The sequence below is a fragment of the Cebus imitator genome, unplaced genomic scaffold (assembly GCF_001604975.1).
Source record: "Cebus imitator isolate Cc_AM_T3 unplaced genomic scaffold, Cebus_imitator-1.0 Scaffold364, whole genome shotgun sequence".
NCBI lineage: Eukaryota > Metazoa > Chordata > Mammalia > Primates > Cebidae > Cebus > Cebus imitator.
In genome coordinates, this window is record NW_016107679.1 from 882944 (window position 1) to 900453 (window position 17510).

The window sequence follows — 17510 nt, forward strand, 5'->3', positions numbered from 1 at the left end:
CCTCTGATAGTAAGTGTATCCCTCCTTGAACACAGGTCCTGCCAGGCATCCCCTTTGTGGCTCCAGCTTTCACTGAATATTTCTTGTCTCTTCAGGCCTAAAGATGAATATGGCTTCCCCTGTTTCTAGTCTTTAATTCTGCCCATACCTCCATAAGTAGCACTTTCATCAAAGCTTTTCATTTGAACCATCTGAATTAAAGCCCATTTCCTTTCAGGACCTGACTGATACAGGCATGATTAGGTCACATTTGTGTTTTACAACAATCCCTCTGGCTGCTTTATGGAAAACAGATTGGAGGATGGCAAAGACTGGCTCCAAGGAGACCAGTGAGGAGGCTGCTGTAATTCTGGAGGTAAGAGAGAATGCTGGCCTGGTCTCAGATGGCAGAACTGGGGTTCAGGAGTGAGAAGTATAACTCCTGGCTAAAATCACGTGTGTGATATTTCAGGCCCTGCCACAGGCAGTTACAAAGGCTTTACCTGGAAGGCCTCATAGGAAAAGCTGCCCTTTCCACACCAGACTTGGTGCAGAGCCAATGCATTGTAGTGTCTGAAGAGAGTTGCAGTCAAGGACTCAGGCCCCCTGGCCAGTTGTGTTCTTATGTATAGCTGCATTCATGGCCCATGCATCTCCATTTAGAAGCCCTCTCCTTTTCAGGGAAACTTGAAGGCACTTTTCCCACTCTGACTCAGTACTCGGTGTTTTCTACTTCTAGCCCTCCCACTGTTCCTCACTTCCGGCTCCAAGGTCCATAAAACCACAGGAGCCTTCTGGTTGGAGATCCCTAAACAATGAGTTGACCCTACCAACACACTGTTCCATAGGGGGGAATAAAAAAAAGGGGAATCAAGGTTTGACTGCTACTTTCATTCTGGCATTTTTTTTTTTTTTTTTTGAGGTGGAGTCTCACTCTGTCGCCCAGGCTGGAGTGCAGTGGCGCAATCTCGGCTCACTGCAATCTCCACCTCCCGGGTTCGAGCTATTCTCTGCTTCAGCCTCTTGAGTAGCTTGGATTGCAGGCACCCACCACCATGCTCGGCTAGTTTTTGTATTTTTAGTAGAGACAGGGTTTCACCATGTTGAGCAGGCTGGTCTTGAACTCCTGACCTCAAGTGATTTGCCCGTCTCAGCCTTCCAAAGTGCTGGGATTACAGGCATGAACCACCACACCCGGCCTTGGCTCATTTTTAACCAACTGAACTAACACCTGAAAGCTCAGATTAGTTCCTGATGGAAAGAAGCATGTAGATTCCAGAGATATTTGGATGATAGAGTTGACAGGATTTGGCCATTGATTAGATTGGGGAATGGGATGGGATAGAGAACAGTGAGGGAAAATAAAAAGCCAAGGAAACTGCATAGGTGATTTGAGCAATGGAGTGGATGGTGGTGCTATTCACTAGACTATGAAACAAGGAGCAGGAGCTGAGTGGCAGGAAAATACTTTCATCTGGGGCAGGCAGGCAGGCAGGCAGGAAGGAAGGAAGGAAGGAAGGAAGGAAAAAGAGGTTTAAATAGACTCACAGTTCCACATAGCTGGGGAGGCCTCACAACCATGGTGGATGGTGAAGGAGGAGAAAAGGCATATCTTACGTCGTGACAGGCAAGAGAGGATGTGCAGGAAAACTGCTCTTTATAAAACTGTCTTATCCACTTATTCATTATCATAAAAACAGCATGGGAAAACCCGGCCCCCATGATTCAATTACCTCCCATCAGGTCTCTCCTAAGACATGTGGGGATTACGGAAACTACAACTCAAGATGAAATTTGGATGGAGACACAGCCAAATCATACCAGTAAGTTAATCCTGAAAGGCTGAGAATAAAGCAATCATAAAGGTGGGGATTTCCATTCTGTGTATATTTTTACATCCTGTTTTGTCTAAAGTGTTATTTTGAAACAAAGACTTGGAAAGAAGTCCAAGTAGACTCTGACCTCTCTTGCACCTCCTGTACCCATACTGAAGGTAATACAGATCCCATACTTCTATGAAATGAATGCAAGTTTTGGAATCAGGCTGACGTGGGCACAAATATGAACTTCATCACTAACTAGATATGTGAGCCTTAATTCTCCTATCTTTGTAATGAGAACTTTTTGGGGTTCTGGTCTGGATTAAATAAAACATTGTGTATAAAGGCCTAGGCACATAGTAGGTGCTCAACATAGTAAGTGCTCAATAAGTGGGAGCCACAGTGATATTTACTATGAAGCTTAGACCCGTCAGGAGAATGAAATGGGCCAGACTTTGGGAGGAAGAAAGAAGGTAAAGAAAGATGTAGACCAAGTGGGAAAATAATGTCATGTCTTTTAATTCACTTTTCATGGAAATCAGAAGAGATTGCAAGTAACAGAAGGTCACTTGGGTAGCTGTCCAGGATGCACAGGGTACCAAGAAATTTCATCAGATTGAAGAAACAAGTTCAAAGTTCATTAAAACTTCTGTTTACATTTAAGCAAAACCTCCTCTTAATTATTACTCTCAAAAGTTTCAAGCTAAAGTAACTAGATGATTCACCAAGTATGTAGATACCAGGTCTGAGACTCAGAAGACCTGTCCAGAGTGGGTTACCAAGCTCCAGGCCACCAGGCTAGGTACAAGAGTAAGATTGCAATTCTCCAGAAGGAAGAATGGAAGCCATTATCCCAGAGGAATATAGAATGAGCTATATTCTAAATGGTGGAGGGAAGAAACTAGAGAACAATACCTGGCAACAGGGACTGCAGGGGTAGCTGGTTTTGTTCATGTGTTTGCTGCCCAAGAACAATTTCTGTATCGTTGGGTGACAGATTCCTATTTAACTTTGCCAAATGATCTCTCCTATTGAAGATGCAGGCTTTCCCAAGGTTGACTGATTCATTTTCTTTCTTTAAATGTTGAATCTTCGGTAGATATTTAAAAATGAAAAAATAGTATGAATTCCTCTGAGCAGGACTGCTTTGCAGAGTCCCTATTCCATCCTTATTACCAGATCCTGTTGTTTCCTAAATTAGACTCTCCAGGATTCTTGTAGCTCTGTGAATTGCTCAATATCCTTCCAACAAATTCATTTTCTGCTTAAGTAAGTCAAAGATGGAGACCCAGTCACCCATCCCTGGGACACTGACTCAAAAAACAGTTTATATGAAAAGAGGGAATGCTCCTCATCCCCTGGAGTTCAAGATCAGGCTAAGAAACATAGTGGGACTGTCTCTACAAAAAAATTTTTTTTAAAATTAGTCAATCTTGGTGGCACACGTCTGTAGTCCCAGCTACTCAGGAGGCTGAAGCCTGAGGATCACTTGAACCCAGGAAGTCAGGGCTGCAGTGAGCCATGATTGTACCACTGCACTCCAGACTGAGTGACAGAATAAGACTTTGTCACAAAACATAACAAAACAAGTAACTACAATACAGCTCCCTGGGAAAGGTAACTTTTAGCTTTAATTCCTGCCCTTTAATAGTCTCTATATTGCAAGGTGCTAAAAATTCACAAACTAGGTTCCCAAGTTTCCTAACTAGGTGGCTTCCAGTTAGATTTTTTCCATAGGCAGGTCTTGGAGAAAGACCAGAAGGCAAGAGGAAGAGAGAAGCTATTTTTTCCCATTTTCTGTTTCTGGATCCAGCAGTAGTCACAGAGAGCCATAGAATTCAGAAGTCTCAGCAGGGAGTCCAGTGGCATCAAGAGTACTATGGGCTCCCAAGTTCTTGCAGGTTCAGTAAATGTGCAAATTCTCAGCCTCCTGAAAGGTAACAGCAGCAGTGGTTTCAATAAGTAGCAGGAACATTCACAAACAGATGCTGGCAACCTCAGCAGCACAGCTCTTTTTAGTTCTGGGTACCATCACTGGCCCTTTTTGCGCCTTCATGGATTTTATTCTCTCTGTTTGAATGCCTAGAGAAATTCCGCTTTAGAAAAGCAGAATCGAACACCAATTAATTGAACATCAATTACTAACTTGAGAGTGATCTACTATTAAACTTTTGGCAGGAATGTTAACAAATGAGTACAATCAGTAAGATGCAGTACAATTGAACACATTTGTGTTTAAACCAGGCTTCCCCCATCTATTAGTAATGTTATCTTAGTTAAATAACTTAACCAAGCCTCAGTTTTCCTTATCTGTAAAATAGAAATGATAGAATCCCTCATAGGAACGTTACATAAATTATGAAAATGTTTTATATATAATGATTTAATGTATGCGAAATGTACCTGGCACTGAATAGGCACTCAACAAATCTTTCCTACATCTTTCACCCAGCACTTGCTTGGTATGCCTTGGGTTGATGAACACAGACACATTCTAGAGATTTTTGTCTCAGTCAAGCTTCTGTCAGCAACTAGGGCACAATAGAAACTGATTACATGAGGAAGTCAGATATGGAGGAAAAATTAACTAGTTGCTGACAGGAAGTGTTAAATGGGATTTCTAGAAAGGATACTTCTCAGAAGAGAAGCATCACGCAAAAAAACTTTTAATCCTTCACTTAGTGACAGCCTAATTCAAATCACAAACATAGGCCTGTACTCAGAAAAATTATGTTCCTACATAAGCATAGGAATTAGATATTCTTTGGAAGACAGAAACCCTGGCTGCTGGTCCTATTGAGGATACCTTCATACTTCACACGGAAGCTGGAACAGATTATTATTATTATTATTATTATTATTATTATTATTACTTGAGACAAGGTCTCACTCTGTTGCCCAGGCTGTAGTGCAGTGGTGCAATCTAGGCTCAGTGTAAGCTCCACCTCCCCAGCTCAAGCAATCCTCCCACTTCAGCCTTCTGAGTGCTGGGACTACAGCCACCACACCCAGCTAATTTTTTTTTTTTTTTGTACTTTAAGTTCTGGGATACATGTGCAGATCTTGCAGGATTGTTGCATAGGTACACACAAGCCATGGTGGTTTGCCATCTCCATTCCCCCGTCACCTACACCAGGCATTTCTCCCAGTGTTATCCCTCCCCAACCTCCCCATCCCCCACTGTCCCTCCCCTACCCCCCCATCCCCCAACAGTCCCCAGTGTGTGATGTTCCCCTCACTGTGCCCATGTGTTCTCATTGTTCAACACCCACCTAAGAGTGAGAACATGTGGTGTTTGGTTTTCTGTTCTTGCGTCAGTTTGCTAAGAATGATAGTTTCCAGATTCATCCATGTCGCTACAAAGGACAAAAACTCATTGTTTTTTGTGGCTGCATGGTATTCCATGGTGCATTTATCCCACATTTTCTTTGTCCAGTCTATCACTGATGGGCATTTGGGTTGGCTCCAGGTCTTTGCTATTGTAAACAGTGCCAAAATGAACATACATGTGTGTGTGTCTTTATAATAGAACCATTTATAATCCTTTGGGTAAACCTAGTAATGAGATTGCTGGATCAAATGAAATTTCTATTTCTAAGTCCCTGAGGTATCGCCACACTGTCTTCCACAATGGTTGAATTAATTTACACTCCCACCAACATTGTAAAAGTGTTCCTGTTTCTCCACATCCACTCCAGTATCTGTTGTCTCCAGATTTTTTAATGATTGTCATTCTAACTGGCGTGAGATGGTATCTTAATGTGGTTTTGATTTGCATTTCTCTAATGACCAGTGATGATGAGCATTTTTTTCATATGTTTGTTGGCCTCAGATATGTCTTCATTTGAAAAGTGTCTGTTCATGTCCTTCACCGACTTCTGAATGCATTTGTTTGTTTGTTTTCTTGTAAACCTGTTTAGTTCTTTGTAGATTCGTAGATTGCAAAATTTTTTTCCCATTCTGTTGGTTGCTGGTTCACTCTAATGATTGTTTCTTTTGTTGTGCAGAAACTCTTAAGTTTAATTAGATCCCATTTGTCTATTTTGGCTTTTGTTGCCATTGCTTTTGGTGTTTTAGTCATGAAGTCCTTGCCTATGCCTATGTCCTGAATGGTATTGCCTAGGTTTTCTTCTAGGGTTTATATGGCATTAGGTCTTATGTTTAAATCTTTAATCCATCTAGAGATAATTTTAGTGTAAGGTGTCAGGAAGGGGTCCAGTTTCTGCTTTCTTGCACATGGCTAGCCAGTTTTCCCAACACCATTTATTAAACAGGGAATCCTTTCCCCATTGCTTGTTTTTGTCTGATTTGTCAAAGATCAGATGGTTGTAGATGTGTGGCATTGCCCCCGAGGCTTCTGTTCTGTTCCACTGGTCTATATCTCTCTTTTGGTACCAGTACCATGCTGTTTTGATTACTGTAGCCTTGGAGTATAGTTTAGAGTCAGGTAGAGCGATCACTCCAACTTTGTTCTTTTTGCTTAGTATTGTCTTGGCTATGCGGGCTCTCTTTTGGTTCCATATGAAGTTTAAAGTGGTTTTTTCCAGTTCTGTGAAGAAGGTCATTGGTAGCTTGATGGGGATAGCATTGAATCTATAAATTACTTTGGGCAGTATGGCCATTTTCACTATTGATTCTTCCTAACCGTGAGCATGGAACATTTTTTCATCTGTTTGTGCCCTCTCTTATTTCCTTGAGCAGTGGTTTGTAGTTCTCCTTGAAGGGGTACTTTACATCCTTTGTTAGTTGTATTCCTAGGTATTTTATTCTCTTTGTAGCAATTGCAAATGGGAGTTCACTCATGATTTGGCTATCTCTTTGTCTGATATTGGTGTATAGGAATGCTTGTGATTTCTGCACATTGATTTTGTATCCTGAGACTCTGCTGAAGTTGCTTATCAGTTTAAGAAGATTTTGGGCTGAGACGATGGGGTCTTCAAACTATACAATTATGTCATCTGCAAATAAAGACAATTTGACTTCCTCTTTTCCTAATTGAATACCCTATATTTCTTTTTCTTGTCTGATTGCCCTGGCTAGAACTTCCAATACTGTATTGAATAGGAGTAGTGAGAGATGGCATCCTTGCCTAGTGCCAGATTTCAAAGGGAATGCTTCCGGTTTTTGCCTGTTCAGTATGATACTGGCTGTGGGTTTGTCATAAATAGCTTTTATTATTTTGAGATACATTCCACTGATACCTAGTTTATTGAGGGCTTTTATCATAAAGGGCTGCTGAATTCTGTCAAAGGCCTTCTCTGCATCTATTGAGATAATCATGTGGTTTCTGCCTCTGGTTCTGTTTAAGTGGTTGATTACGTTTATCAACTTGTGTATGTTGAACCAGCCTTGCAGCCCCAGGAAGCAGCCTATTTGATCATGGTAAGCTTTTTGATGTGCTGTTGCATTCAGTTTACCAGGATTTTATTGAAGATTTTTACATTGATGTTCATTACGGATATTGGCCTGAAGTTTTCGTTTTTATTAGTGTCTCTGCCAGGTTTTGGTATCAGGATGATGTTGGGGTATCATAAAATGAGTTAGGGAGGATTCCCTCTTTTTTTATCTTTGGAATATTTCAGAAAACATAATACCAGCTCCTCTTTGTACGTCTGATAGAATTTGGCTGTAAACCCATCTGGACCTGGACTTTTTTTGGTAGGCTATTAAATGCTGCCTCAACTTCAGCCCTTGTTGTTGGTCTATCAGGGTTTCAACTTCTTTGTGGTTTCATCTTGGGAGGGGGCAAGTGTCCAAGAATTTATCCATTTCTTCCAGGTTTACTGGTTTATGTGCATAGAGTTGCTTGTAGTAATCTCTGATGGTAAATTGGTGGTGCTATCTCCTTTATCGTTTTTAATTGCATCTTTTCAGTTCTTCTCTCTTTTTGCTATTAGTCTGGCTAGTGGTCTATTTTGTTGATCTTTCCAAAAAACCAGTTCCAGGATTTATTGATTTTTTGAAGGGTTTTTTGAGTCTCTGTCTCCTTCAGTTCTGCTCTGTTCTTAGTTATTTCTTGTCTTCTGCTAGCTTTTGAGTTTTTTTGATCTTGTTCCTCTAGCTCTTTCAATTTTGATGATAGGGTATCAATTTTAGATCTTTCCTTGCTTCTCATGTGGGCACTTATTGCTGTAAATTTCCCTCTAGACCCTGATTTAAATGTGTCCCAGAGATTCTGGTATGTTGTGTCTTCTTTCTCATTGGTTTCAAAGAACATCTTTATTTCTGGCTTCATTGTATTGTTTATCCAGTCAACATTCTGGAGACAGTTGTTCAGTTTCCATGAAGCAGTGCAGTTCTGAGTTAGTTTCTTAATCCTAAGTTCTAATTTGATTGCACTGTGGTCTGAGAGACTGTTTGTTATGATTTCCATCCTTTTGCATTTGCTGAGGAGTGATTTACTTCCAATTATGTGGTCAATTTTAGAGTAGGGGTGATGTGGTGCTGAGAAGAATGTATATTCTGTGGATTTGGAGTGGAGAGTTCTGTAAATGTCTATTAGGTTTGCTTGGCCCAGGACCTGGATATCCTTGTTAATTTTCTGTCTCGTTGATCTGTCTAATATTGACAGTGGAGTGTTAAAGTCCCCCGCTATTATTGTGTGGGAGTCTAAGTCTCTTTGTAGGTCATGAAGAACTTGCTTTATGTATCTGGGTGCTCCTGGATTGGGTTCATATACATTTAGGATCGTTAGCTCTTCTTGTTGCATTGATCCTTTTACCATTATGTAATACCCTTCTTTGTCTCTTTTGACCTTTGTTGGTTTAAAGTCCATTTTATCAGAGACTAGGATTGCAACTCCTGCTTTTTTTTGCTCTCCATTTGCTTGGCAAATCTTCCTCTATCCCTTTATTTTGAGCCTATGTGTGTCCTTGCATATGAGATGAGTTTCCTTAATACAGCATACCAATGGGTCTTGAATTTTTACCCAATTTGCCAGTGTGTCTTTTGATTGGGGCATTTAGCCCATTTACATTTAAGGTTAATGTGGTTATGTATGAATTTAAACCTGCCATTTTGATGCTAGCTGGTTGTTTTGCCTGTTAGCTAATGCAGTTTCTTCATTGTATCGTTGATGTTTACCATTTGGTACGTTTTTGGAGTGGCTGGTACTGGCTGTTCCTTTCCGTGTTTAGTGCTTCCTTCAGGAACTCTTATAAGGCAGGTCTGCTGGCAACACTGTCTCTCAGCAATTGCTTGTCTGTAAAGGATTTTATTTCTTCTTCACTTTTAAAGCTTAGTTTGGCTGGGCATGAAATTCTGGGTTGAAAGTTCTTTTGCTTAAGGATGTTGAATATTGGCCCCCACTGTCTTCTGGCTTGTAGCGTTTCTGCCAAGAGATCTACTGTGAGTCTGATGGGCTTCCCTTTGTGGGTAAGCTGACCTTTCTCACTGACTGCCCTTAGCATTTCTTCCTTCATTTCAACCCTGGCGAATCTGAAGATTATGTGCCTTGGGGTTGCTCTTCTTAGGAGTATCTCTGTGGTGTTCTCTGTATTTCCTGGACTGAATGTTGGCCTTCCTTGCTAGGTTGGGGAAGTTCTCCTCGATAATATCCTGAAGAGTGTTTTCCAGCTTGAATGCATTCTCTTCGTCACATTCAGGTACACCCATCAAGCATAGATTAGGTCTTTTCTCATAATCCCATATTTCTTAAAGGCTTTGTTTATTTCTTTTCACTTTTTGTTCTCTATTCTTGCCTTTTTGCTTTATTTAATTGAGTTGATCTTCACTCTCTGATATCCTTTCTTCCACTTGGTTGATTTGGCTACTGAAAGTTGTATATGCTTCGTGAAGTTCTCGTGCTGAGTTTTTCAGCTCCATCAAGTAGTTTTTGTTCTTCTCTAAGCTGGTTATTCTTGTTAGCAATTCATCCAGCTTTTTTTTCAAGGTTTTTAGTTTCTTTGCATTGGGTTAGAACATATTCCTTTAGCTCAGAAAAACTGGCTATTACCCACCTTCTGAAGCCTGCTTCTGTCAATTTGTCAAACTCATTCTACATCCTGTTTTGTTCCCTTGCTGGTGTGCATATGTGATCCCTTGGAGGAGGAAAAGCATACTGGTCTTTGATGATTTGATCATTTTTGCTCTGGTTTCTTCACATCTTCATGGATTTATCTACATTTGATCTTTGAAGTTGGTGATTTCAGATGGTGTCTCTCAGTGGATATCTTTTCTGTTGATGTTGAAGCTATTTGTTTTTGTTTTTTAGTTTTCCTTCTAACAGTCAGGTCCCTCTGCTCTGGGACTGCTGGAGGTCCACTCCAGACTGTGCTTGCCTGGAAATCACCTGCGGGGGCTGTGTAAGAGCGAGGTCTGCTGCCCAATCTTTCCTCTGGTAGCTTCATCCCAGAAGGGTGCCTGCAAGATGTCAGCCAGAGCTCTTCTGTATGAGATTTTTTTTGGTTATTCAGGGGTCAGGGAGCTGCTTGAGGAGGCAGTCTGTCCCTTGTCTCCCTGTAGAAGCACTGCTGGGCTGCCTCGGACTCAGCCCAGCTGGTGTGTAGGCTTCCTCTGGCTTGTGTTTACACAGGTGAGATTAGACCCGCCATTGCAATGGTAGATGCCCTTTTCCCCAACAAGCTCAATCATCCCAGGTCAAGCTTGAACTTATGTTCTGGCTGCAAAACTCTCAAGCTAGAGGGCTTCAGTTTGCTGATCTTTGTGGGGGTGGGACTTGCCAAGCCATATCACCTGTCTCCCTGCTTTCAGCTCTCCCTGGGGGGTGGGTAGATCCATCCTGCAGGTGCTCTCAGCGCTAGTCAAAACTTCTGCCCAGATCTGTGCCAACAACTCATGGCGCTGGCCCAGCCACAGCTGTTGCTCAGATCTGTGTTAGTAACTCATGGCACTTTTCAGCCTGGTGTCGTTGTCCTGGACTGTGGGTTGCACAGGCCATGGGAGAAGTGCATTACCTAAACCTGAGTGCCGAGGGAGTAAAGTCCCCAACCTCAGGTCAGTTGCACTTCCTGGGTGGGGCAGTGCCCCGCCCTGCCTCAGTTCGCCTTCCTTCAGCTACACCCACTGTCCAACCCATTGAAATGAACCTGGTACCTCAGCTGGAAGTGTGGAGCTCACTCACCTTCTGTGTCTCTCTCACTGGGACCTGTGATCTGTTCCTATTTGGCCATTTTGGACGAAGTCTTTTTTTTTTTTTTTTTTTTTGGTAGAGACAGCATTTTACCAAGTCACGAGGCTTGTCTTAAACTCCTGAGCTTAAGCGATCTGCCCACCTTGGCCTCTTATAGTGCTGGAATTGCAGGCATTGAGCCACCACACACTTGTCAAAAGAGATCATTTTTTATCTGTCTGTGGAGGCATTTCACATTTTTTATAATTTAGTATAAGTCATGGTGGATGTAAAGATACAAATATGGCTTTTCACAAGGTGCCTCTTTGAGCCTTCAGAGCACTAAATCTCTAAAATGAAGTATTTGGAGTCCAAAAGATATAAATAAGAGGTCATGATGGTGTCTTCATGAGAAAAAATTAGAAATTAAAGATGTTTATGCTGAAATAGAATTATAAGATACTAGTATTGAATGATGCCTTAAGGCCTTTACCTCCCACACTTACATTTTAGATGAGAAAACCTAAGCTAAGAGGATGGAAGACTTCTTAAATTACACAAAAATTTGGAGGCAGAAATGTCACCACGTTTCTTATATCTGGGAGAGAGACCCAAAACAGTTGTTAATCTTCTGGAATGGTCTTGGCTAGAGCCTTTCTCCTCTAAGAGTGGGGCTAGAGGATGGAGCCAGGTCAGTTGTGGGTCTATGCCATTGGCTTGTGGAAAGCACTCACATAAAAATATGCCACACTGACTGTAAATTAGTTCAACCATTGTGGAAGACAGTGTGGTGATTCCTCAAGGACCTAGAAATAGAAATACCATTTGATCCAATCCCATTATTGGGTATATACCCAAAGGATTATAAATCATTCTATTATAAAGACACATGCACATATATGTTTACTGCAGCACTGTTCACAATAGCAAAGACTTGGAACCAAGCCAAATGCCCATCAATGATGAACTGGATAAAGAAAATGTGGCACATATATACCATGGAATACTATGCATCCATAAAACAGGAGGAGTTCATGTCCTTTGCAGGACATGTGCTCTGGCGTTGTTCTTAGAAACCAGTGAGAACGAAGACACAACATGCCAGAATGTCTGGGACACATTTAAATCAGGGTCTAGAGGGAAATTTACAGCAATAAATGCCCGTATGAGAAGCAAGGAAAGATCTAAAATTGACACCCTATCATCAAAATTGAAAGAGCTAGAGGAGCAAGATCAAAAAAATTCAAACGCTAGCAGAAGATAAGCAATAACTAAGAACAGAACAGAACTGAAGGTGACAGAGACACAAAAAACCCTTCAAAAAATCAATAAATTCAGGAGCTGGTTTTTTGAAAAGATCAATAAAATAGACCACTAGCCAGATTAATAAAAAGAAAAAGAGAGAAGAATCGAATAGATGCACTTAAAAATGATAAAGGGGATATCACAACCAATTTCCCAGAAATACAAACTACCATCAGAGATTACTACAAACAACTCTGTGTACATAAACCAGTAAACCTGGAAGAAATGGACAAAATTCCTGGACACTTGCACCCTCCCAAGACGAAACCACAAAGAAGTTGGAACCCTGAATAGACCAATAACAAGGGCTGAAGTTGAGACAGCATTTAATAGGCTACCAACGAAAAACAGTGCAGGTCCAGATTGGTTCACAGCGGAATTCTACCAGACATACAAAGAGGAGCTGGTACCACTCCTTCTGAAACTATTCCAAACAACCCAAAACGAGTGAATCCTTCCCAAATCATTTTAGGAGACCAACATCATCCTGATACCAAAACCTGGCAGAGACTCAACAAGAAAGGAAATATCCATGATGAACATACATGCAAAAATCTTCAATAAAATACTGACAAACCAATTGCAACAGCACATGAAAAAGCTTTTTTTGGTTGGTAGGCTCTTAATTGCTGCCTCAACTTCAGACCTTGTTATTGGCCTATTCAGGGTTTTGACTTCTTCCTGGTTTAGCCTTTGAAGGATGCAAGTGTCCAGGAATTTATCCATTTCTTCCAGGTTTACTGGTTTGTGTGCATACAGTTATTTGTAGTAATCTCTGATGGTGGTTTTTATTCTGTGGAATCTGTGGTGGTATCCCCTTTATTGTTTTTTATTACATGTATTTGATTATTCTCTCTTTTCTTTTTTATTAATCTGGCTAGTGGTCTGTCTATTTTGTTGATCTTTTCAAAAAACCAGCTCCTGGATTTATTGATTTTTTGAAGGGTTTTTTGTGTCCCTATCCCCTTCAGTTCTGCTCTGATCTTAGTTATTTCTTGTCTTCTGCTAGGTGTTGAGTTTTTTTGATCTTGCACCTCTAGCTCTTTCAATTTTGATGAAAGAGTGTCAATTTTAGATCTTTCCTTCCTTTCCTGTGGGCATTTATTGCTGTTTATTTTCCTCTATACACTGCTTTAAATGTATCCCAGAGATCTGGTATGTTGCGTCTTTGTTCTCGTTGGTTCTGAGGAAGATCTTTATTTATGCCTTCATTTTGTTGTTTATCCACTCAACATTCAAGAGCCAGTTGTTCAGTTTCCATGAAGTTGTGCAGTTCTGAGTTAGTTTCTGAGTTCTGAGTTCTAACTTGATTGTACAGTGGTCTGAGAGACTGTTTGTTATGATTTCCATTCTTTTGCATTTGCTGAGGGGTGATTTACTTCCAATTATATGGTCAATTTTAGAGTAGGTGTGGTGTGGTGCTGAGAAGAATGTATATTCTGTGGATTTGGGGTGGAGAGTTCTGTAAATGTCTATTAGGTTTGCTTGGTCCAGGTCTGCAGTCAGGTCCTGGATATCCTTGTTAATTCTCTGTCTCATTGACCTGTCTAATATTTACAGTGGAGTGTTAAAGTCTCCCACTACTATTGTGTGGGAGTCTAAGTCTCTTTGTAGGTCATTAAGAACTTGCTTCATGTATCTGGTTGCTCCTGTATTGGGTGTGTATATATTTAGAATCGTTAGCTCTTCTTGTTGCATCGATCCTTTTACCATTATGTAATGTCCTTCTTTGTCTCTTTTGGTCTTTGTTGGTTTGAAGTCTATTTTATCAGAGACTAGGATTGCAACTCCTGCTGAAGCGAGGATCAAATAAAATCTTAACACAGAATTCATACATGTCAACATATAGATGCAGAGCTCCTACAGTTGAAGAAGTTAGGGGAAGATCTCTATTGCTTAAACTATCCCAGTTGTGGGAGGCCCCAAGATTCTAAGATTCTGCAGAAGAGATTTGGAAACCACCAGTCTATAGGAATGTCCTGCATTGGTTTATATCTAAGAAAATTGTAAGGAAAATAGCATGTTCTAAGAGAAACAGCCTTCAGTCTTCCACTCCCAGGAAGTTTTGACAGGTGCATATCACAAGCCAGGAGAGAAGATATGTGTGGAGCTACACCAAAGCAGCGTTCTTCCTTGGAGTATTGCTGGACTGAGCCTGGTGAGAAATGAGGTGGCAGAAGATATAGTTGAAGGTTTGTAGTCTGACTTTGGGTACAGCTTCTGCACCAGCGTATGGTCCTTTTCTTCCAGATCATCTGTTGTTAGGGTATTACTTTTAGCAACTTCATCTCCACCATGGAACCCACTCTACTCCTTTCCACTAGTATAGTTTTCCCACGCCACCACCTGTGCAGAGGCATTTCCCACTTGGGCTACCCTAACTCACATTATTTTTCCTTTTACACAAGGCTTTATTGTTTGACTGGTTGAACAATGAGTTTCACCCAGTGTAGGGGATATTTTATAGAGTCTGCAAATTTCCTTATTTCTAAGATAAATGGCCTTGAGCAATATTTACAATCTCAGGAAGAGTAGTTTAGATAGGAGCTGTTTTTAAGTGGATGCTAAGCTACTTGGCACACTCAATGGTTGTGTTCTTTTCATCACCCTGGGCGTATGCCTTTCTAGGCTCAAGATTTCCTCTACTTCCTGAAAACAGAAGAGAGGGTTTATTACTTTTCTATTGCTTCCATAATAAATCACCACAAACCTCATGGCTCAAACCAATACAAATGTATAGTATTACAGGTCAGAGAAGTCCTACACAAGTCTCACCAGACTAGGATCACAGTATTGGCAGGGCTGCATTTCTCTCAAGAATAGTTCTGCTTTTTGTAGCCAAGAGTCAAGGAGCAGCAGAGACTAGGCCCAGAGAACACAGCTCTAGGAAGGGATTGTTAGGCAGCAGCTAAGGATTCAGTACATGGAATCTGCCAACCGCAAAATTCTAGTAAGGAGGAAGCTCAGTAAAGAAAAGCTCTAACCTCAGTGTATGCCCCAAGGGTGACTGATCCCATGGGTCCCTGGATGAGAAGACATGTGTGGAACACGCCTGTGGTATCTCCAAACCTGCAGCTGAACCATAGCACCACAGACGTGCCATCTACCCCAAGCCCTTATTTAACATGAAACAGGAGGAGATATTTATTGTAATAATCTGAGGTGATTGGCCATGAAGCATAGCTTGGTGAAACCTCAATCCCACCACCTTCACTGAGAGCAAGTTTGTCCGGTGGAACAGTCTAGAGAGTCAGCCTCTGTGGTCATAAAGCAGGGTTGTGGGAGGTGGAGAGTGGGCCTGGAAGGGGTGCACAGGGGCATCCAGCTGAAAGGCCAGGGGTTCCCTTTTATAAAGGCTCCTGCCCTCAGCAGTCATGCCTCTCTGAGGGCCAGCAACCTAGATAGAATTGAAGCTGGTAATATAATCGCTGGGTCGCTGGTGTCCTCCCAGAGTGACACTGCCTCCTGGAGGAATTCCCTGATGGTGCCTCATTTTTATTTCTTTTTTTTTTTTTTTTTTTTTTTTTTTTTTTTTTTTTTTTTTTTTTTTTTTTTTTTTTTGAGATGGAGTCTCACTCTGTCATCTGGGCTGGAATGCAGTGGCATGACTAGAATCACTGCAACCTCTACCTCCTGGGTTCAAGTGATTCTCCTGCCTCAGCCTCCTGAGTGGCTGGGACTAAAGGTGCATGCCACCACACCTGGCTAATTTTTGTATTTTTACTAGAGATGGGGTTTCACCATGTTGGCCAGGCTGGTCTGAAACTCCTGACCTCAAGTGATCTGCCTGCCTCAGCCTCCCAAAGTGCTGAGATTACAAGTGTGAGCCACTGCACCCTGCCGAACTTCGTTTTTCATGAGTTGGTTTTACTTCGAATTTAATTTTCTTCTTGTCACAATAGTATGTCTCTGTGAGACTTTCATTACAGACCTTTTGCTCCAGCCAGGATGGTCACACACAAATGGGCACCTTTCCTCATGAAAAGAGAGGATATGGCTCTGTAGATTAAATACAGTCGTGTGCGTTCTACCACAGCCTTCTCTTGGACATTGGCAAATATTTCTTTCTGGAGCATGAGTTTTCATATGTTGCTTAAGATAATCTTCATGTTTAAAAGTTTTCTGGCATATTCACATTATGGGTTTTTTTTTCCTCACATATTTCAGAAGTTCAACCCATGTTTTTGCCACAAAGGAACATCTCTTTTGACACCTAGCCCTGCTGGACTTTCGTGCATTGTTTCAGCCTGCTGGGTCAGGAAGTGTTTCCCACATCCTTTCTGGGTTCGTTGGTATGCTGGCACTGATGGATTTTCAGCTGCTGTTCCTTAAAGATCTTTTTACAGCCTTCAAAATTGCATACATGTTGTTTGCTGAATCTCCTCTTTGTGTTCAAAATATTTCTTCAAGTTTGATCTTGTGTTGCATTTTTTTATCACAGCCACTAGTGCATAAACACCTTTTCTTCCATATGAATCAGGATGTTGTGACTCAGGTGGTAGACCCTGAGGAAAGTCTTGCCACATCCTTCTTAGTCACAAATGAATGGTCTCTTCCTCTTGTGCTTGCAAAGGTGCTCTTCAAGCATCTGGACCTTATTGTAATTGGTGCTACGTACAGTCCTGGAAGAAGCAGATGAACTTCTTAGGGAGTTCAGGGGATGGAGGGGACAGGGAGTTGGACTGGTCTCTAGCGGGCCATGAGAAACGTCTAGGCGATGCTCAGGGACACCAATGCCTCAGGCTTCCTAGCCTCAGGACTCATGAGATCAGGCTTTCTAGCCTCAGCACTCACCAAGATCAGGTATGCAGCCACATGGGTGAACCAACATGTAAACCCAACACACGAAGCTGGCCACCACCAAGAGCTCATTCTGCTGCCACCAGGCCCTGGCCTGGAAACACTTATTTCTGACCCACTAGTTTCACAGAATCATCACAGTATATAATTTTCCTATTGCTTTTCCACCCCATATAAGTCTTAAATAAATAAATGGGAAAAAAAAAAAAAAAGAAAAAGACCAGAAAAACATCAATTTGTCTTGTGATCTCTACCACTATTTTGGAGTAAAAATTTTACCATGAATGAAAAATAACACCCATAAAGTGGAAGTATAAGCAATTTTCTTCCATATTTAATCTTCTCAAACTCAAAGAATTTCAGTTGTAGAAGAAACTTGAGTGGATAACTAAGTAAACTGGATTCAAACTTACGATTTAAGTACTACACACTGGGGTCTACTGGGGGGAAATAGGGGAGGGACGGTGGGGGGTGGGGAGCTGGGGAGAGATAGCAAGGGGAGAAATGCCAGATGTAGGTGATGGGGAGGAAGGCAG

The 17510-nt window shown here is 41.5% G+C and overlaps 2 long non-coding RNA genes across 2 annotated transcripts in view; both read right to left on the reverse strand.

The window, feature by feature from the left end:
* Window positions 1-2294: 2294 nt before the first annotated feature.
* Window positions 2295-3210, reverse strand: LOC119467999. Its single transcript, XR_005196633.1, has 2 exons — window positions 2715-3210; window positions 2295-2597 (listed from the first exon to the last, which is right to left on the reverse strand). It is a non-coding gene; the product is annotated as an uncharacterized LOC119467999 (long non-coding RNA).
* A 202-nt stretch (window positions 3211-3412) lies between these two features.
* Window positions 3413-17510, reverse strand: part of LOC119467998 — a 93158-nt gene continuing 79060 nt past the window's right edge. The window contains exon 2 of the long non-coding RNA XR_005196632.1: window positions 3413-3729. This is a non-coding gene — a long non-coding RNA (uncharacterized LOC119467998). The remainder of the gene's footprint in view (window positions 3730-17510) is intronic.